The 21935-nt window shown below is 46.2% G+C and overlaps 1 long non-coding RNA gene across 3 annotated transcripts in view; it reads left to right on the forward strand.

The window, feature by feature from the left end:
* Positions 1 to 394: 394 nt before the first annotated feature.
* LOC132343021 (uncharacterized) overlaps positions 395 to 21935 on the forward strand; it is a 168328-nt gene continuing 146787 nt past the window's right edge. Inside the window, exons 1-3 of one of the 3 annotated variants that reach the window (XR_009491662.1) lie at positions 396 to 1110; positions 1256 to 1541; positions 5780 to 5999. This is a non-coding gene — a long non-coding RNA (uncharacterized lncRNA). Of the gene's footprint in view, positions 1542 to 5779; positions 6000 to 21935 lie in introns of all 3 variants that reach the window. The other 2 variants (XR_009491663.1, XR_009491661.1) reach the window with 2 other exon arrangements.

Below are 21935 nucleotides of genomic sequence, written 5' to 3' on the forward strand. Positions count from 1 at the left end.
ACTCACTAAACGTTCGTTGAGATCGGCAGTGGTCATTTGTCATATTCACAGCTGCCTCGTGTCTTTTTTTTTAAATTGCGGCAAAATACATATAAGATTTACCATCTAAACCATTTTAAGCGTGGAGTTCAGTGGTATCAAGTACACTCACATTATTGTGTAACCATCGCCACCACCCATCCACTTTTCATCTTGTGCTGCCCAGTGTCTCTTGAACTGTCTTTGTGTATCTGGGGGAATTCCTCTTCTGTCTTTCCAGTGAGGAAGTCAGAAGCCATACTTCACCTGCCCTGGGACTGGGATGCAGGCCTGTGACCCAGCTCCACCAATCAGATGCGTCCACGCGGACCTTGCTCCAGATGGGAGCCACAGGAAGAAGCAGGCTTGGGTGAGGCCACCATGTTTGCTGGTGTGGATGGCAGCAGAGGTGCCCAGCTTTTGGTGGTGGCAGCTGCCATGACGGTGCTTCCCAGAGGTAGCAAAGTCAAGTTCCTGAAGCAGAAGTGAAAACGATGCTTGCTGTGGTAGTGACTGCAGCTGGGCTGGTTCTTAAAGCTTATCGAGCTTGACATGGCTGGCAGTTTCCTTTTGGGCCATGGTTTTACTTCTGGATGTTTCGTCTCAAATCTCCTCCTGAATACATTTCCTTTTTTTGTTTAATCATCTGGGTAGTAGAACCATACCAGTCCCCAGAGACCTCAGTCTTGAATGGCATCATGAGGTGGACGTTAACAGTCTGGCCCAGGTTCATTTTACAGTCTCTCCTCCAACTCTCAGTGAAGACCAGGCCTCAGTTTCTCATCTTCTGCGAGTATTGCCTGAATAAGACCACAGAGCTTCCTAAGGATAAATTTTTTTTTTCTTTGTACAGGATAGTCACATCCTTGACTAGTGCAAGAAGCTTTTCTCTCCCAGTCTACAGGGTACCACTTACACAGATAACCTTTCCCTGCGTCTCATGGATTCATCTGGTTCCTCGGAGCCACAGCTGTCTCTACCATCTCCATAGTTACGGGAATGTTTGCTTTATGTCTTCACAACTGTGAGACATACAGAGTGGATTTGTCCTCAAATAAAAGGCTGTCTTCTCTAGAGGCGAATTCAACTCTGGTAACATGGAGACCTGCTTGAAGCTTTGAAAATATAGGCTCCCTCCTACTCTTAGCTTCTGCCTTTCCTATTGAAATTTCAAGGATCTTGGGACTTCTAGCTAACATTTAATCTCAGAGTATCCCTGTGTTTTCATCTGTTATAGGTTGAATTGTCTTCCCCAAGATTCAGATGTTGAAGTCCCAACTCAGAATGGATATTTGAAGACAGGGTCTTCAAAGAGGTGATTAAGTTAATATGAGGTCACGCAGGTGAGCCCTACGCCCTGTAATTGTTCTGATGAGAAGAAGTGATCAGGACACAGACACATACAGAGGGAAGAGCTTGTGAAGACACAGGGAGAAGGTTCCCATCTATAAGCCAAACAGAGCAGCTTCAGAAGGAAGTAACCCTACCAACAGCTTGATCTTGGACTTCCAGCCTCTGCAATTGTAAGAAAACGAATTTCTGTTTTTTAAGCTACCCAGGCTGTGGTGCTTTGTTATGTCAGCGGGAGCAGACTAATCCCCCTCCCCCTCAGCAGTCTTTGCCTGAAGCCTTGCCAGTCTTTTTCTTAAAGTTTGGTGTTTTTTTTTTAAGTCTGCCCATTTTTAAAAATTTTTATTATTATTTTTTTAAACTTTTTGGCTGCTTGGCATGTGGAATCTTAGTTCCCAGACCAGGGATTGAACTGGCACCCCAGGTAGTGGAAGTGCAGATTCTTAACCACCAGACCACTAGGGAAGTCCTTTAGCCCTTCCTCTTTTAGCACAGAGCGTACCCGCCTCTGTACTTGGGCCGTGAGGACTGGTGTGGAGAGTCTGGAAGGGAGCACACCATGTCTGTAGCATTTCTCTGTGTACAAGGGCATGTTTGTCAACTGTGTTGCCTCAGGGTGGGCATTGAAAGGCAGTGAGGACAGAAGGGACACCGTTCTAGCCAGCCACTCTGGCCAGGGGTGAATGCGTGTGTGCTCAGTCATGTCTGACTCTTTGTGACCCCATGAACTGTAGTATGCCAGGCTCCTCTGTCTATAGGGTTCTCCACGCAAAAATACTGGAATGGATTGCCATCTCCTCCTCCAGGAGACCTTTTCAACCCAGGGATCGAACCCGCATCTCCTGCATTGTGGTCCGATTCTTTATCTGCTGAGCCACCAGGGAATCCCCAGCCATGAATGAGGCAGAGATATTCTTTTTCAAGTCTGATTTCACTAAATCAACTCAAAGCTACCCTGTCCAGTGTGGGTGCCAATAAGCCACACGTGGCTCTTCTTGGGCACCTGAAATGTGGTTTGTCCGAATTGGGATGAAATTCCCAGTGTAAGTGTGAAAGTGTGTATGTAAGTGTGAAATACATAAAGATTTAGCTGAAAAAAAAAGCAAAAATCTTATTAGTAATTTTTACATAGATTATATATTAGAATATATTTTGGATCAATTGCATTAAATATAGCTATAAAATCAATTTCACCTGTTTTTACTTTGAAAGTGGTTACTAGAAAATTCAAGATTACATAGTTAACTCGTATCATATTTCGTGCATAACCTGCAGAGGAGCCTGGTGTGCTATAGTCCATGGGTTTGCCAAGAATCAGACACGGCTTAGCTACTGAACAACAACAACAAATTGTATTTCTAATGGATAATGCTGCTCTAAAGAGGGTCTGGGCCTTGCCACCCAGCTACTAGCCAGCTCTCTTGTGTTTAATCAGCAGTCACAACATACTTAGGCCATAAAGTGAAGATGAGGCTTGGCCTGGGCCCTTGAGAAGAATCTCAGTCTCCAACCCTGGTTGCAGAAACACCCTAGTGAGTGCCCAGTGTGTATCTCATCCTCACTGAATGACGACCCCTAAGCCCGGACTGTATACTCTTGTCCTTTTGCGGGGCCGTGATCATTAGCTGCTTTCAGACCTCTGACCCCTGCTCCATGGCTGGTTAGTGTCCATCTTACTTCTCTTTCCCTTGGCTCAGGATTTCCTAGAATAGACATTTAAAAACAATTTTTTTAATATAGTTGATTTACAACGTTGTGTTAATTACTTCTGTACAGTAAAGCGACTCATTTAAACACATAGATACATTCTTTTTCATATTTTCTATTATGATTTCTCACAGGATATTGAATATAATTCCCTGCACTATCCTGTAGGACCTTATTGCTTTTCCATTCTGTATATACTAGTTTGTATGTGCTAATCCCAAACTCCCAATCCATCCTTCTCCTACCCTACTCTCCCTTGGCAACCATCAGTCTATTCTCTATGCCCACGGTTGTGTTTCTGTTTCATATATGGGTTTATTTGTGTTATATTGTAGATTCCATATATAAATGATATCATGTTGTGTTTGTCTCTTTTGACTTCCTTCACTTAGTAGGATAATCTCCAGTTGCATCCATGTTGCTGCAAATGGCATTATTTCATTCTATTTTATGGCTGAGTAGTATTCCATTGTCAGAGAAGGCAATGGCACCCCACTCCTGTACTCTTGCCTGGAAAATCTCATGTACGGAGGAGTCTGGTGGGCTGCAGTCCATGGGGTCGCTAAGAGTCAGACACGACTGAGCGACTTCACTTTCACTTTTCACTTTCATACATTGGAGAAGGAAATGGCAACCCACTCCAGTGTTCTTGCCTGGAGAATCCCAGGGACGGCGGAGCCTGGTGGGCTGCTGCCGTCTCTGGGGTCACACAGAGTCAGACATGACTGAATCGACATCATCGTCGTAGTAGTATTCCATTGTATATATGTGCCACATCTTCTTTATCCATTCATCTGTCGATGGACATTTAAATTGTTTCCATCTCTTGGCTATTATAAATAGTGCTGCTATGAAGATAGGGGTGTATGTATCTTTTTGAATTATAGTTTTGTTTACACATATGCCCAGGAGTGGGATTGCTGGATCATATGGTAATTTTATTTTTAGTTTTCCGAGGAACCATCATACTGTTTTCCACAGTGGGTGCACCGACTTAAATTCCCACCAACAACATAGGAGGCAAGAACAGACTTCTCATGCCCTCTCCCCAGGCTCTGCTGAGTGTCTGCTGACACTCATGGCCCTCCCTGAACGCCTCCACTAGACTTCACCCAGAACTGATCGTGGGAGTCTGGCCACGGGTCGCCTGGTCTTCACTGAACTCTTGTTCAGAGCACTTGACATTGGCCTCAGCCCTTGGGATCAGGAGAGAAGGCCAGGAAAAAGGAAATCCCCTTCCTCGAAGGAACCACACTTCATTTTGAATTCATCTCTTGGACAAACCAATGCAGAGTCCAGCCTTCCCAACTAGACCCGGTTTGACCAACTTCTGACCTTGCCTGTGAAGTTCTTCCAAACTGTTGTTCAACACAGATAACTCAGCTTTCATGTGATGCATTTTCCAGGCCCAGGGGAAATGTTGCAAATACTGGGAATGTGTGAACTGAGGAAATCGAATTAATTAAGAAATATAAATCTAGAAAATGTGGAAATAGCAGACAAAGGGAGGCCAGACTCTTCTGGTGGCCCCTCTGGAGAGCCTGACGATACAGAAGGACTTGTGTCCCTTCAGACTCCTGTCTGTGACTTTCCAACCCCCAGACACTCTGCTCTGAGGCTCTGGCTCATGACGTCTCATCTCTCGACCTTCCTAAGCATGTCTTCCTGTTCCTGCCTTTATACCTTTGCTTACACCATTTCTTCTTCCTAGGGTGCCTGACCATCCCACATCTGCTCATTCAAAAATATACAAGTCTGTCCTTTCCATCTGAGTTCAAATACTACTTCTCCTTGAAACATTTACAGATTAATAGCTGGAAATGATGTGTCCCTTTGGGGGACACCTTGTTTCTGATTACCTAATGTCCCTTCCTTTCGGCTTTATGTCATGGTTTCTGTTTTCCACATTTCTTCCAAGACTGGGGGAGGGGTCCTGGGGGGCAGGATTGTGCTTTATCCCTCTCTTTGTCTCCAGTTGGGCCAAGCACTCTGTCTGGCCCTGATGCCTGCATTTTCATTAGTTTAAAAAAATGTTTATTTGAGTGTACTGGGTCTACTGCAGCCTGTGGGATCTAGTTCCCCTGACCAGGGATTGAACCGCGGCGCTCTGCATTCGAAGCATGGACTCTTAGCCCCTGGACCACCAAGGAACCACTGATTTTCATTATAGTTACCTGCATCCTAGCAATTCCTGCTGTTTTATGTGTATGTGTCTTTCTGCCTCGATAAACTATAAATATCCATTGAATGGTTACCAGCTACAAGCCACCAGGGTTGCAGATAAACCAGCCAGAGTCCCAGTCCTTTTGGCGAGCCCAGACTAGAGGTGCAGACAAGTCATGGGTAGCATTGTTGTAAATGGGCTGGCAGATGTGTGTCCAGGGGTGGTGGTGGAACAAAGGGCAGAGGTCAGTTCTGCTCTTCAGCAGAATTAGCTCAGAGCAGGTCTGGAAGGATAAGGGGAGTCAGGGGAGGGTTGGATTCTTGGGGGAGGAACTGGAGATGGTCCGCAGGGTGAAACAGACCACTCCACATAGTTTGGAAAAAAAAGTGGGGATAGCTGTCTTATCAGCTTGTATCCCAGCCCTTGCTGCAGAGCAGACGTGTAGAAAAGGTTGATGCTTGGTGGTCTGACTGGCTGAATGAATGAACCAGGGTTCTTGTGGGTGGGGAACCACATTCATTTATCTTTGTTTTTTTTTAGTGATGGAGGAGCCTGGCATGCTACAGTCCATGGAGAGTCGGGCACGACTTAGAGCCTGAAGAGCAACAGATGAATCTCAGTCTCGCACACACTGGAGGATGCACTGCTTTAGCCCAGTGGGTCTCAACCCTTGCTGCTTCATAGAGCCACCTGGGAGCTTTCCAAGGCCTGGGGCAGGGCCTCTTATCCATTCTTCTTAAGAGCACTCAGGATAATGCTGGTATGTACTTTGGATGGAGAGCTGCTCTGAGGACCTCTGACTATGGCCCTCTGGTACCTAGTTGGTATGTCACCCCAGGTGAGATTCTCAGCATCCCTCACGTCACCTCCTGTGGGTCAGTGTTTCTCACCTCTTGCTGTGCATTTAGTCACCTGTGTGTGGGGGTGAGTTTAAACTTTCAGTACCCAACTGCCCACCAAGATTGATTAAATCAGAAGCTAACTGATAAAGAGAAAGGGAGTGGACAAGCTGAGACTGATTATTTTAAAGTCTTCTTAAAAAAAATTATTTTTGGTTGTGTTGGGATGTGCATGGGTTTTCTCTGGTTGTGGACAGTGGGGGCGCCTCTCTAGTTGCAGTGTGAAAGCTTCTCATTGCAGTGACTTCTCTCGTTGTTAAGGCCCCTGGAACTCATGCGGACAGGAAGCCCAGCCGTGCTGATGCACTTAGAGTTGAAGCAGTCACAAGCCTCTGGTGGTATGTGGAAGGACAGAATTTTTCGTAGCCTCAGCTCTGAGAGTCAGGATTGAGCACATCTGCCAGGTTCAATAAACCTGTGTTTCTGCCTTTAAAAATGGCTGCATGAGCCCTTCTTGTCAGATGCTCTCCCTGGGCCATCATTTCATTATTTATTCAGTATTTTCATAACTGATCCATCAGCCCAACTGTAAAAGTGCCAAGGAGAAAACTTTGTTTTTAATGATTATGCATCTCTTTGGCTTTGTTACCATAATTTCTGGGGGAGGAACAATTACCTTGTGTCTGGCTGATCCGCCTCTGAGTGCAGTGTCCTTCCAGTTGGTTTAAAGGGACCATCATTCTCTGGGACCATCGCCTACTGCATGTTAATGTGTGGCCTCCAGCTGAGACTTGGGAATCTCAGGCAGGATGTCCGGTTTAGGAATTGCCTCATCTATACATGTGTGTATTTGGTGAATCTGTTGAGCATCTTCTATGTGCCCGGCCCTGTGCTGGGAGCTGGAGATGGTGTGGCAAGTTGCCTCTTGGGAAATATGTGCAAAAGCTAAAGAACTGAGAAATAAGTGATTAATCCTGGGGGGTATGTGTGTCAGCCTGGGCAGCCTTCTCTAAGGAGGTGGCATTTGCCCTGGTTTCTTTTTTTACATTTAATTTTTGGCAGCACTGGGTCTTTGTCGCTGCACATAGGCTTTCTCTAGTTGCGGTGAGTGGGGGCTACTCTTCATTGTCGCCTGTGGGCTTCTCACTGTGGTGGCTTCTCGTTGCCGAGCACGGGCTCTACGCTCTCGGGCTTCAGGAGTTGGGGCACACGGATTTAGTTGTTCTGCAGCATGTGGGATCTTTCCAGAGCAGATATTGAACCTGCGTCTCCTGTATTGGCAGGCAGATTCTCAACCATGGGACCAGGGAAGTCCTGCTGTGGGTTTAAAAAGTAAATGGGAGTCTTGCTGGAAAGGTTGTATAGCCTTGTGCGTGCTTAGTTGCTCAGTCGCGTCTGACTCTTTGCAACCCCCTGGACTATAGTCCACCAGGCTCCTCTGTCCACCACGATTCTCCAGGCAAGAATACTGGAGTGGGTTGCTATGCCCTCCTCCAGGGGACCTTCCCAACCCAGGGATCGAACTCAGGTCTCCCGTATTGCAGGCAGATCCTTTTCCATCTGAACCACCAGGAAAGCCCTGTATAGCCTTAGGGGCAGGCTTCAACCTGGCCAAATGATTAGAATCCCAAGCTACATTCTAGACGGTCAAACAAGAACCTCTGGGGGATGAGGCCCAGGTGTCAGTAATTTTTAAAGCTCCCTAAATCGTTTCAAAGTGCAGCCAAGGTTGGAGACCACGCCTTAAGGCAGCAGTCCCTAAACTTTTTGGCACCAGGGACTGGTTTCATAGAAGACAGTGTTTTCACGGATTGGAGTGGGGGATGGTTTCGGGATGATTCAGGCACACTACATTTGTTGTGCACTTTATTTCTCATCTAATGCCGCTGCTGATCTGACAGGAGGTACCAGTCCATGGCCCGGAGGTTGGGAACCCCTTCATTAAAGAGATGGAGTGGAGACTACCTAGAAATTAAAGAGAGAATTAACATAGCCTTGAAGTCCACCCTCCACAGGTTATCAGTTCAGAAACTTCTCTCCAGCCCTTCCCAAGTGTTCCAGAGACATGAGAGGATGGGCGCCTTGGAGGCAGGCAGATGGTTTGCTGACTGCTGTAACACAGCTGGGTGACTGTCAGTCATTTATTCACACAGCTGAAAATTCTCTAAGTATTTATTGATTGCTTACTTTGTGTTAGGTTCTGGGAAGCCAGCAGGGAATAAGATCAAGTTCTTCCCCTTAGGGAGCTCGTTGCCTGGTGGGTGAGAAGGACAGACACATTTCTTAATACAGTGTTAGGAGTTAGGGACAGGAAGTTTGGGGAGCCCTTGATAGGAGTACCTAGTGCAGACTCATGGGGTTGAGGAGAGTTTCCCAGAGGAAATGGCCTTAAGGAAATACCTGAAAGTTTTGGCCAGGGGAAATGGAGGAGGGAAGAGATGGAGCCATAGGTTAAGGAAACTGCATGTGCAAAAAGTCAAAGGCAAGAGTGAATATTGTACATTCAGGGGATTTGCAAGCATTCACTCTGGCTGGAGTATGAAATGTGGTGTGGGAGAGGGATGAGAGAGAAGCTGGAAAAAACAGGGCGGGGCCAGATTATAAGAGGTCTTATTAGCTGAGTTGTGGAGTCTGATGTCCTGGTGGTGATGGGGAGCTACTGAAGGATTTGCCTATGAGATGTGTGTATTTGTGCTGTGCGATTAGCTTGCAGGAGGGTTACAGGGATCTTTGTGAGAGGTGACAGTGGTCTGAGCTGTGGTGGTGCCAATGAGGATGGGGGAAACAGAGTCAGAGGACGCTTCGATCTCTGGAGTCCTCGCTCTGGATAGCTCTGTCCTCTCGGGTCCTCTGTCCTGTGAAGTCTAGCTGCCTTGGTCTCCTCGACTCAAGGAACCCGCCTGGCTCTCCCTGGGGCCCCCACCCTGTACTGCAGCCTGAAAACTACTCAGGGGTCACTGTCCTTTGTTACTAATGTCCAGTGTCTTGAAATTTCTTTTTCTTTTTGTCTCGTTTTTGGTTGCTTCAGGCAAGAGGTACATCTCGTCTCTATTAGGCCATCTTGGCTGGAAGCAAAAGTCAGTTTTATAGTTTTACTTTTTTTGTCCAAGTATTATTTAAGAAAGCTTTAAAAATTTCTGTATGATAAGATCCTTTTGTTTTCTGTTGTTATACTCCACTCATAGTTATTATAAAATATTGGCTATGTTGCTGTGCTGTACAATATATTTATGTGGCTTATTTAATTTATACATAGTAGTTTGTGCCTCTTAATCACCCACCCCTATCATGTCCTTCCCCCTCCCCTCTCTGCACTGGTCAGTACTGGTTTGTTCTTTATTTATGTCTTTATATATGGTTGGGGAATCCACATGCCCTGTGGTGTGCCCAAGAAAAACCAAGCCAAACAAACAAAAACATTGGGTGCATGCCTCTTTTTTTTAAATTATGAAAATTAACACATTTACAGGAGACTTGGAAAATACAGGACAAACTCGCATATAATTTCACTATATATATATATTACAATTATTTTTTTAGGTAGATAAATTAAGATTTTTAGTTGGAATTTCAATGTCAAACTCTCAAAAATTGATAGAATTAATATACGAGAAGTAGAAGGATATAGTAGCTATGAAAAGCACTATGAACCAATTCAACATAATTAAGATTTATACATTTTCACACAACAGTAGGATACAAATTCTGTTCAAGCTCCCAAAGACGATAAACTTGGAGACACTGGAACATATCCAGAGACATAAGACTAGGTGCAAACATCTGATGGTGATGGTCTAAAGGTATTGAAATCATACACAGTCTGTTCTCCTATCGCTGTGGAATTATGTTAGCAATTTAATATCAGGAGATATTTGAAAATAACCCACATATTTTCAAGTGTAATGTGACATTTACCAAGAGAAGTCTTTGACTTAGCCATGTACCTTTTTGGATTAGTATTTTCATTTTTTGGGGATATATATCCAGGAGTGGAATTGCTGGACCATATGGTAGTTCTGTTTTTTAGTTTTTTGAAAAAGCCCCACACTCTTTTCCACAGTGGCTGCACCAATTTACATTCCCATCAACAGTATACGAGAGTTCCCTTTTCTCCACATCCTCGCCAACATTTGTTATTTGTGGTCTTTTTGATGCTAGCCATTCTGACAGGTGACATCTTACTGTGGTTTTAATTTACATTTCTCTGCTGATGAATGGCATCAAGCATCTTCCCATGTGCCTGTTGACCATATGTATGTCTTCTTTAGAAAAAACATTATTCCTTAAAATGTGGGGATATATGTTATCTATCATTCTGCTTTAAGTCTTTAACTGAAAAATTGAGACAACAGGAAAGTTCTATCTAACTTCCTATTATAGCTGTAGAGTGAAGCAAATTGTGCTTCCAGCCCTGTCTGAGGCAGGAGGAGATTAGATACTAAGAGTTAGTACTAGTCATCTGCTGCTGCTGCTGCTAAGTCGCTTCAGTCGTGTCCGACTCTGTGCGACCCCATAGTCGGCAGCCCACCAGAGTCCCCCATCCCTGGGATTCTCCAGGCAAGAACACTGGAGTGGGTTGCCATTTCCTTCTCCAATGCATGAAAGTGAAAAGTGAAAGGGAAGTCGCTCAGATCGCTCCTAGCGATCCCCTGGACTGCAGCCTACCAGGCTCCTCCGTCCATGGGATTTTCCAGGCAAGAGTACTGGAGTGGGGTGCCATAGCTAGAGAGAAATAACCCAGGAAAGTCGCTTCCCTGGTTGCTCAGATGGTAAAGAATCTGCCTGCAATGCAGGAGACATAGGTTCAATCCCTGGGTCAGGAAGAGTCCCTGGCGAAGGGAGTGGCGGCCCCACTCCAGTATTCTTGCCTGGAGAGTCCCATGGACGGAGGAGCCTGACTGGCTACAGTCCACGGGGTCACAAAGAGTCAGACACAACTGAAGCGACCTCACCTGAAACCCAGGAATGTAGAAAGAACACAGAGTACTGTGACATAACAAGTGCCAGCCCTGTGCCCTGGTGTGTGCCAGGCACTGTCCTAAGTGCCGTGAGGAAGAACAGGTGGAAGGGAAGGTCCTGACATCAGGGCAAGGAGACAGGCACACACAGCACGAGCCACCACACACTGTTGGTTTTGGTGTGAGAAATCGCACAAGAGCAGACGCAGTGCAGTGAGGACCAGAGAGGGGAGGGATGCCTGGGATGGAGGGCGGGGCTGCGCAGGGCAGCGGCTCAGGTTAGGAAGCGCAGAGCGAGGGCGGAATCTCCACGAGAAATGTGTGCTTCCTGTTCCACAGGGTAAAGCCCAGCCAGGGCTGCCATTTCCTCCTGGCATCCCAAGTGGCCACCCCTGCCCCCCAATTGCTCTTGCCAATGAAACCTTGGCAGGCAGATTCTTAACCACTGGACCACCAGGGAAGTCCCAGTGTGGAGTTATTTTTTAAGGATGAGTGTGGCTTGTCTCGGAGAAGGCAATGGCACCCCACTCCAGTACACTTGCCTGGAAAATCCCCATGGATGGAGGAGCCTGGTAGGCTGCAGTCCATGGGGTTGCGAAGAGTCGGACACAACTGAGTGACTTCACTTTCACTTTTTACTTTCATGCATTGGAGAAGGAAATGGCAACCCACTCAGTGTTCTTGCCTGGACGGGGGAGCCTGGTGGGCTGCTGTCTATGGGGTCGCACAGAGTCAGATACAACTGACGCGACTTAGCAGCAGCAGCAGCAGTGGCTTGTCTCCTTGGTCCTTTCTTGGCTGGAAGAAGAGGATGCCAAGGCAGAATCTCCAGACAGCAGGAAGTTCATTCCAAGGAGGGAGGGCACCTGCCAACCAAGAATACCTACATCGGTCTGTTACTTGAGCAAAAAGTAGACTTCTATTACAATAAGTCACTGATGGTTTGGGATTATTAAGGGTTACCCTAATTAATATGGAGACTTCACGGAGGAGGTAACATTTGAACTGGGCCCTGAATAACATGTAGGATTTGACACTGAGTCTGCCAGAGCCTTGATCTTGGACTTCCCAGCCTCTAGATCTATGAGAAATACATTTCTGTTCTTTAAGTCATACAGTCTATGGTATTTTTGTTATAGCAGCCCGTATGGACTGAGTACTTTTTAACCTTATTATACAGATAGAGAAACTGAGGCTCAGCTCATGATTTAGATCAAAATAGTTCATTGGATATTTCCTGGGAAGATTTGGCTTTGATTTGTAGTTCAGGAAAAAAAAATGGATTTTCATTTCAGGGTCAGAGAATCAGCTTGGTTCTTTCTTTTTTAAAAAAATAATTTTACTTATTTATTTCTCTTTGGCAGTGCTGGGTCTTCGTTGCTGCTCGGGCTGCTCACTGTGGAGGCTTCTCTTGTGAAGCACAGTAGTTGCAGTCTCTGGGCTCTGGAGCACAGGGTCAGAAGTTGTGGCTTAGTTGCTCCATGGCATGTGGGATCTTCCCGGACCAGGGATCAAACCCACATCTCTGTGGCAGATTCTTTACCACTGAGCCACCAGGAAAGCCACTTGGTTCTTTCTTGTTTGGGGTCCAAAACTTAGTTTGGATTCTTGGCTCTAGGAGTCTCTGATTCTTCATAGGTATTTAAATAAGTTAAAAGCCTTAAAATGGTTGTGATGGCTGCACTCGGGCATCCAGAGGTGGTGAGCTCTTACTCTGGCCTGTGGTTCTGGCAGGTAATAGCTTGTGTCCACTGAGATGGATGATGGACGTGGGGTGTGAAAGCTGAGCGATGACTAATATTAAAGTGGATATGGGTAAACAGAAATGAATTTGCTTGGACTCCCTTTTATCAGGCATGATCCCGGGCAGGGTGATGGTCCGTAGACACAGGCAGACCGAGCCCCATCTGGTGCTGGGCGGCTGGCAGCTGAGTCTTTGCTCTTTCCAGTCCCAGGGCGAAGGCTGTGCCAGGCGAGGGCTCCTTGGCCAGCCCCACTTAGGCACCTCCAAAGGTCTGACTCAGAAAGTGGGGAGAAATGCCAGACGTGGAGCTAGGCACAGGCCTGGGCAAGAAACCAGTGAGGCTGAGTGTTTATAGCAGTGAGAACCTGGAAATGACCCAAATGCCCAGCGGTCAGAGGGGAGAGGAAGGGTGAAAGTGTTCTAGCACCTTCTCTGTGTCCGTGCAATCGCAAGGCTACTGGTCTCTAATTTATGGATGAAAACATAGTTGGGGGAGGGGCGCGAAGGGACCTCTCCAAAAGTCAATCCAGACCTCTGTCTAGTGCAGCTTTGGCTCAAACACATCTCCAAAGGGGCTCGCCCTGCTCTCCTTCACCAGCCAGGACTGCGCTGAGAATCTCCAGGGTGTTTTATTTAATCTTCAACCACCTCTAGAGAAGTAAATTTTTAACACCCCGCCCCCCACCATTTTAGAAGAAACTGAGGCTTATTTTTTAGGGAGACGCTGAGGTTCAAAGATAAGAAGTGATTAATGTCATGTGTGAGGAGGGCATGGCAAACCACTCCAGTATTCTTGCCTGGAGCCTGGGCGGGCTAAGTCCTTGGGGTCGCAAAGAGTCAGACACGACTAAAGCGACTTAGTCTAAACACGACTAAAACGAACATGCATGTGTGAAGTGGCAGAGCCAGAATTTAAACTTACATTTTGTAAAACTCCCAACCCTGGGTCTGGCGCCAGAATGTATGGGTTCAGATCCTAGCTTTTCCACTGACTAAGTTGTGTGTGCCTAGGGAAATTCCTAAATCTCTTGCAAATGGGGGTGATAAAAATTCTTGCCTTTCTGGGCTGTTGGAAGGACTAACGGAGTTAAGTAAACAGTCTGTGCAGGGCACACTCAATAAATGTTGGCCATTGTTCTTTTTATCATCGCTGTTGCTACCACTTCCCTAAGACACATGACTCTAGGAATCATCTTTAACATTGATGGAAACAGACCAGGATTGAATGCTTCCTTGTCTTGAACGCCTTGAGCCAATTTGGTAACAACAGCCTTTGCGTATTCCACACGTGGAGAAGTATCTAGAATAAAACTCCGTAACAGGACAGTGGAGACTCTGTTTACCCAGGCCAAGGTTGACTTCTGGAGCAGTGCAAAGGTGAGATGAGGGTGCTTGTTGATGAAGTGACTGGTTCACACAGGTCTCGTGTCATCTGTGAAAGAAGTGAAAGGGAAGTTGGCCTTGACGTGCTGGGTCTTGTGAAGGAGCTCTGCTTGTGGTGTAAAGTCTTGTCTCGTTTGCCTTCTTCTGTTGCGTTGTGCTCCTTGTGGCTGGTTTGATGAGGTCCTACTGAGAGGCGGGGAAATGGATTAGATAGTTGAGCCCTGCCTCCTTTCTCCTCCATCTCCCTAGTGCTTCCAAATAATAACCCATTTCATGGAACAGGAGTTTCCGATGCAGATTACAGACTCCGTATTGTAGACTACCAATAAGCGTGTCCTTAGCTTGACCCTGGTGGAAGGCTGTCACTCTGATTGCAAAGCCTGGAGCTGCCAACCCAGTCAGGGGGGCCCCACCTCCCCCCAACTCCTCTAAAATTTTCCTGGTGATGGGAAATTACGATGCATGTAGACACAGCCAGTGTGCACCACTGTCCAGTTTTCCTGCCCTCTGGGCACTCAGAAGACTATATATCAGTCGGGCGGGGCTGTGTGGTTCTGGTCAGTGGGCTGTGAGAGGGAAGGACACGTGTCCCTTCTTGGGGCAGGCGTCCAACAGCAGGTGCATGGCAGCTGAGGAGGCCGTGTGGCCTGTGGAGAAGCTCCAGAGTAGGGCAGCCTCCTTCTGCTCGGGTCCCGCGTGCCTGAAGGGAACAGGGCCCTGCCACTCCCCGGTCCTCATGGGATACGAACAAGAGTGAGCAAGAAACTTGTGAGAAGCCGCTGTGATTTTGGGGGTGTTTCGATAGCCTAACTCAGCCCCCTCAATCAATGCAGGGTCCCTCCCCTGGAGGACAGCCTGCGGTGCTCCGGCCATGTCCGGCCCGAGCATACTTCTCCAGGGTGTGGCAAGACTGAGACGCAGTATGCACTCCGCTAGGCCCGTGCTTCTGCGTTTCTGCTTTGTGTCTCCTCTGCATGTCACACCTGGTGTTTGTCCTTGCCCTCTACTCGCTAGAGAAGCAATAGCATTATCTTTCTTTGTTTTTTCCTTCCCCCCAAAATTATTTTTATTTTTTTTGATGCAGTGTGCAGCTTGCAACACCTTCGTGTGGCATGTGGGATCCCCAACCAGTGATTGAACCCGTGCCCTGCACAGTGGGAATGTGGAGTCTTAACCACTGGACCACCAGGGGAGTCCCTAAAAATTAATTTTTTATTTTTTATCAAGGTAACATGAGTACATGGTTAAAAAATAAAAATTGGAAAGTATCACACCCAGTGCCAGAATCCAACTCTCTAGAGTCAAACATCGTAAACTCTAAGTCTTCCTTTGGGCATTTTCTACTGTATTTAAAAAAAATCTGTTTATAATGCTGTTTCTCTCCCCCCCACCCCAGTTTTATTGTGATCTAATTGACATACATCACAGTATAACTTTCAAATGTACACCATGATGGTTTGACTTACATGTATTATGAAATATATTCTCAATGAAAAATTTTCTTCTACATTATCTACTGACTTCCTACTTAAATAGATTTTGCTCTCCTTTTCCAACCTGGCAACTCCCTCTACAACCACTGCTCTCTTCACGCTCTTAATTCAGTTATATTGTGAATATCTGGGGTTTGCCTTACTGTGACTATGTACATACTTTCCATGGTTGAGTTACATGAGGTGCAATTATTACATCTTATTTCTTATATGAATAGTAGAAACAATGTTATGTGTTCATCCCCTGTTTCCTTTTCCCGGGAAAGCAGGAGATGACATCTCCCACCCTCCTTTGTGGCTGGGACCATGTGACTAAGTTCTGGACAATGGAAATGCAAGCGGAAGTGATACAGCCCTGATCAGCCCCAGGCAGTCCTAGGCCTTCCCCACTCCCTGACCCTCCCCTCCCGGAAGCTGGAGCAAAGGGCACTGAAATGGTGGCACTGCAAGATGGAGGGGGGCTGGGCTCCTGAGTCCCCACCTGGAGGAGAGCTGCCAACCAGTTTCAGCCTGTGACATGGATGAGGTATAAACCTTTGTGTGTTAAGCCGCTGAGATTTTAAGATGTGTCTGTTATGGCAGCTACCATTTAATACCTAATACTTCCAGCTTTTTTTTTTAAAATTGTTCTCCAGTTTGCTTAATATCCTTTCAATCATCCTAATTCATCTCCAAACGCTCCCACAGAATTACAAACCTCCTCTCAGTAAGGGTGAACTCCCAGTCTCTTCAGCTGTGCTGTCTGCCCTTCCCCTCCCCACCCCTCAACTAACCCTTTGCCTAGTTGATGGAACTTCAGGCTTTTTCTCTGCCTCACAGAGAGGCAGGAGGCTGGTTGGAAGGGGATACAGGTTAGATTTAAGGAGAGGTGGCCTAACGTAATGGTTAAGACCTCAAGCTTTTCCAATTTAGTAGTTCTATGACTTTGGGTAATTTTCTTAACTTAGCATCCCCATCTGAAAAATAGGGATGACAGTGACTTCAACTTCAGAGAACTGTTGTGTGGATTAAAGAAGATATTCTTGTAAAGTGCTCTCAGCACAGTTTCTGGCATATTGCATGTGCTGCTAAATGCTAGTTATTATTAAGATGAAAAAGTCATGGGGAATGACTGCACTTCCCAAGTACTAGGGAATTAACCTGGGAGTGAGTTTTCTGCCTTGTTTCTAACTATTGGCAGCTGTTCCCCAACTCTAGAGACCAGGGGAAGAAGGACCAACTTGGGGAGGTCTGTCCCAAGGTGTGATAGCAGCAGCCTCCCAAGGGATGGGACCACCTGCCAGGCCTCCTCCTTTATCTCCTCTGCATGGACAGAGCTGGGACCCTCTGAAGGTCTTTGATTCTCCCACTTCAGGTTTTCCCTTCCTCCACCCTTGGGTTGGGGAGTGGTGCTTCTCAGTCTCCTTCCTTCAAGTGGAAAGTGAAAGTGTTAACACTCAGTCGTGTCTGACTCTTTGCGACACCGCGGTGACTATAGCCCACCAGGCTCCTCTGTCCATGGAATTCTCCTGGCAAGCCACCAGGGAAGCCTTTGAGTGGAGATGGGTGTCAGTTAGCTTAATAGCAGATATTTGTTGAGTACCTATTACACGCCAGGTACTGTGCTAGGCGATGGATTATTAGAGTTAACAAATAGACTTTGGCATTAAAGAGCTTATAATTAAGTGGGAGAGGCAGATGGTGAACAAATGAATGTGTCATGATACACTGTAGGCTGGGCTGGAGTGGAAAACCCTGAGTCCTGGGAGGGAGTATCCGGGGTGACGGACTTCACCTGGGGCAGTGAACTGTCGCTGTCACAGGGAAACTTACGCAGAGTCTCACAGACCACAGGAGTTTGGAATTTAATTGAAGAGCAGAGGAGCCCCTGACTGGTTTAATCACGTTGGGGACCAATGTGATTAGACTTGTGTTTCAAAGAGGTCACTTTATCAATCACTTGCTCTCTGCCTCAACTGTCATGGGAAACCATGGTCGAAGGAGCAGAGAGAAGGGAAGGACCGTGAAGAAGGATGAGACTTTAGTAACCTGACTGCGGTCAGTTTCAGTTGCTACATCTCTTGGTCTCATCCTGGATAGTGGGTGTCACCATGGCAATCTAAGTGGATGAACATTTCAGGCTTTAACAAATGTTGATGTATCAGCTGCCATCCAAGCAGATCTGTGTCAATGCAAATACAAACGTCTTCCCCAGCAAACCTCTTCTCCCCATACATCTGGAGGCATTTCTGATTTTGAAGCTTAGCTGATTTCTGTTCATGAGAGAACTACACTGTGTGAGGACAAGCAATAATTAGGCCTTGAGACTGCTTTTCCGCTTAGCGCCCAGAAAAATGGCCACACCAGACTGAACCAAACCCAACACGGTCCTGGGATAAGCAGAGCCAGAAGTTCAAAGCCAAAGGCCCTTGGATAGTCAGTCTAGTTCTCTTTTATCAGAGGTAAGAAACACCTTTGTCAGTAAGGTGTCTGCAATAAACAACTTCCCAGCCCACCTCCCAGCCCCTGCAGGGTTTGTGGTCCCTTCTTGGAGTTTCCATTATACTGTGAACCCATCTGTATTATGGTATTTATCACATTTCATTCACCTGTTGGTTCATTCACCAAATATTAAATGTCCAATGGCCAGATATTGTGCCAGGTGCTAGAGATGGAGTGTTGAACAAGACTTATATAGACTTCACATAGACTTATATTGTAGTTGAAATATTAATAGATGGACAATAGTCCAGTCAACAAAGCGCTAAGTAAGGTCACTGCAGACAGTAATAGATTCTCAAACAAGTAGAGGTAGTGTTAGTGGTGGCTCCTAATTTGGTTAGTAGTGAGAGACTCTTGCTATTTCTTGGATATGCTACCTTCATTCCCACATCAAGGCCTTTTCTACTTGCTGTTCCCCCTCTGGAAACGTCTCCTGCACTTTCCCAGGTGGCTTCCTTCAGCTCATTTTTGGTCTCAACTCAAAAGTCAGTGCCTCCAGAAGGGCCCCTCTGAGTACCCTAACCTACCCTTATTTATGCCTTTCATTGTTTGTGACCTGACTCTGCCCACTAGAAGTATAAGTTCTCCTGAGGACAGGTTCTTTGATTTGTGGGCTGTTGTTTTTCAGCTATGGTTTGGTCAGGAAAATAGACACTACTCTATGGATTCCACTTTTGAAGGGTTTTAATCCGTGGAATTGGAGACTCACAATTATTGGAAGGGTGATGGGAGTTAAGATGGGGTGGGGAGCCACAGGTGGGGAGAGGAAAAGTGGATGGTTTTCAAGAGCGCTCCAAGAGGCCACTGTGAATTTTGAGAAATACTGGAATTGGTTGCCAATGATTTCAGTCTGTTGCAACAAGGAAAGTAGTTTTCAAGAGTCTGCCCAGAAGCTGCTGTGAATCTTAAAGAACTTCCAGGAAGCCGCTGCTGGCTAGCACACTTGCCTGCAAGTAGGCTTTCTTGGTGGCTCAGATGGTAAAGAATCTGCCTGCAATGCAGGAGACCTGGGTTCAATCCCTGGGTCAGGAAGATCCACTGGATAAGGGAATGGCAACCTACTCCAGTATTTTTACTTGGAGAATTCCATGCACAGAGGAGCCTGATGGGCTAAAGTCCCTGGGTCCCAGAGAATTGGAAAGGACTGAGTGACTAACATCTGGAAGTTGCTACAAGCTTCCCATCCACCACTTTGAATCTGTCTCATTGACAGCCTCGAACCCAAAAACATACAGGGGAGGAGATTCTGGGAAATATGGTTCTTGTCTTTCCCTTTGTAGAGCAGACTACAGAAGGAGATGGCAATTATGCCAAGTTGAAAACATACGATCCAACATGCCGTTGTATCGCCAATATCTAGAACAGCTCTTGACATATAGCAAGTGCTTTGGTGGTAGTTAAATGACTGCAAGAATCATTCCTGGTCCTTGGTGGTGTCAAAATTTGAACCCTCAACTATCTGACTCCAAAGCCCATGCAATTTCATTCCAATACCAGCTAAACAAGCTATGACCTTGACCCTGGAGCTCAGGCTGGAACTGCTGACTAATAAGTCCCAGACAGGGTCTGTGCCCCATGTATGCCCACAGCGCTGTGCATATTAGGGACAGGAGCAGTGAGGGAGGCTGGAGAGCCCAGGGAGGTTTTGAGAGGGATAGGCTGAGAAACAGATCTCTAACCCTCTGTGATCAGTGCTCAGAAACTTCTGGAGGTGGTGGCATTGTAGAGTGCACTGGGTTGAGGGGGAAATACTGGGGCTGCTCTGGGGTGGGCATCCCTGACAGCCAAGGAGATAGCTCAACCCTTGAGAGCCTGAGCATTTGGCCAGGAGTAACCTTCCCGATGGACTTCCCCAGTGGCTCAGTGGTAAAGAATCCATCTGTAATGCAGGAGCCATAGGAGACATGGGTTTGATCCTTGGGTTGGGAAGATCCCCTGGAGGAGGGCATGGCAACCCACTCCAAGATTCTTGCCTGGAGAATCCCATGGACAGAGGAGTCTGGCAGCCTACAGTCTATAGGGTTGCAAAGAGTCAGACACAACTGCAGCGACAGCACACACACACATTTATGTGCAAACTTCCTGATGTTAAAAAAAATTGAGTCTCTCACTTTAGCTTTTAAATTTATGTGACTTTCTCGTGCTCTCCTATAATGTGTGATTGCTTTGATATGAAAATAAGGCTGTTCTGCCCCATTCTGGAGTCACATTGATGTTCCAGGTGCTGTGTTGGGTTGGGGGGAGGGGTAAGGGTGGAAGCTGCAGGTGTACCAGGCCCCAGGACCAGCAACTGCGGGGCCTGGTACAAAATGAAAATGTGGGGCCCCTTGTTCAAAAATTAGAATTTCAAGACTGCACCAGCAGAGCATTAAACCAAGCGTGGGGCCCTTCTGAGCGTAAGCCCTGTGGAGCTGGTGACAAATTACTATGCACTAAGTGGCTTAAAACAATACAAATTCAATTCTGGTTTCCTCGGTGTGTATGCTCAGTAGTGGGATTGCTGGGTCGTATGGCAGTTCTGTTTCCAGTTTTTTAAGGAATCTCCACACTGTTCTCCATAGTGGCTGTACTCGTTTGCATTCCCACCAACAGTGTAAGAGGGTTCCCTTTTCTCCACACCCTCTCCAGCATTTATTGCTTGTAGACTTTTGGATCGCAGCCATTCTGACTGGCGTGAAATGGTACCTCATTGTGGTTTTGATTTGCATTTCTCTGATAATGAGTGATGTTGAGCATCTTTTCATGTGTTTGTTAGCCATCTGTATGTCTTCTTTGGAGAAAGTCTAGTTCTTTGGCCCATTTTTTGATTGGGTCATTTATTTTTCTGGAGTTGAGCTGCAGGAGTCGCTTGTATATTTTTGAGATTAGTTGTTTGTCAGTTGCTTCATTTGCTATTATTTTCTCCCATTCTGAAGGCTGTCTTTTCACCTTGCTTATAGTTTCTTTTGTTGTGCAGAAGCTTTTAATTTTAATTAGATCCCATTTGTTTATTTTTGCTTTTATTTCCAATAATCTGGGAGGTGGGTCATAGAGGATCCTGCTGTGATGTATGTCGGAGAGTGTTTTGCCTATGTTCTCCTCTAAGAGTTTTATAGTTTCTGGTCTTATGTTTAGATCTTTAATCCATTTTGAGTTTATTTTTGTGTATGGTGTTAGAAAGTGTTCTGCTGCTGCTGCTAAGTCACTTCAGTTATGTCCGACTCTGTGCGACCCCATAGGCGGAAGCCCACCAGGCTCCCCCGTCCCTGGGATTCTCCAGGCAAGAGCACTGGAGTGGGTTGCCATTTCCTTCTCCAATGCATGAAAGTGAAAAGTTAAAGGGAATTCGCTCAGTTGTGTCTGACTCTTAGCAACCCCATGGACTACAGCCCACTAGTGACAGAGTCATTTCCTAGGCGGGTTGATAAGGAGTCTAGGGGTCCCCACGGAGAGAGGGGTCTGGAATTCTCAAGGAGGAAGAAAGGACAAACTTTTTTTCTTTCTCCACATTCCTTAGGATTATATAACAATAATGTATCCTGCCTAAGGACAGTCTCTGGATTAAACCTTCTGTTATCTTAAAATGTAAATTATGGGAGTAGACCTGGTCTTTACAAGGATGTATCCTGCCTGAGGACAGTGTTATCTTAAAATGTAAATTATGGGAGTAGGTCTGATGAGGTCTTTACAACCTCCAGACATTCTTTGGATTATATAACTTCATTGTTAACACTAGCAAGGGGGTACTCTTTCTGCCCCCTTGTGATGCCTATGTCAGAAGCTTTCTCTATCTCCTTTATACTTTAATAAAACTTTATT

This window comes from Bos taurus, chromosome 19 (assembly GCF_002263795.3).
Source record: "Bos taurus isolate L1 Dominette 01449 registration number 42190680 breed Hereford chromosome 19, ARS-UCD2.0, whole genome shotgun sequence".
NCBI lineage: Eukaryota > Metazoa > Chordata > Mammalia > Artiodactyla > Bovidae > Bos > Bos taurus.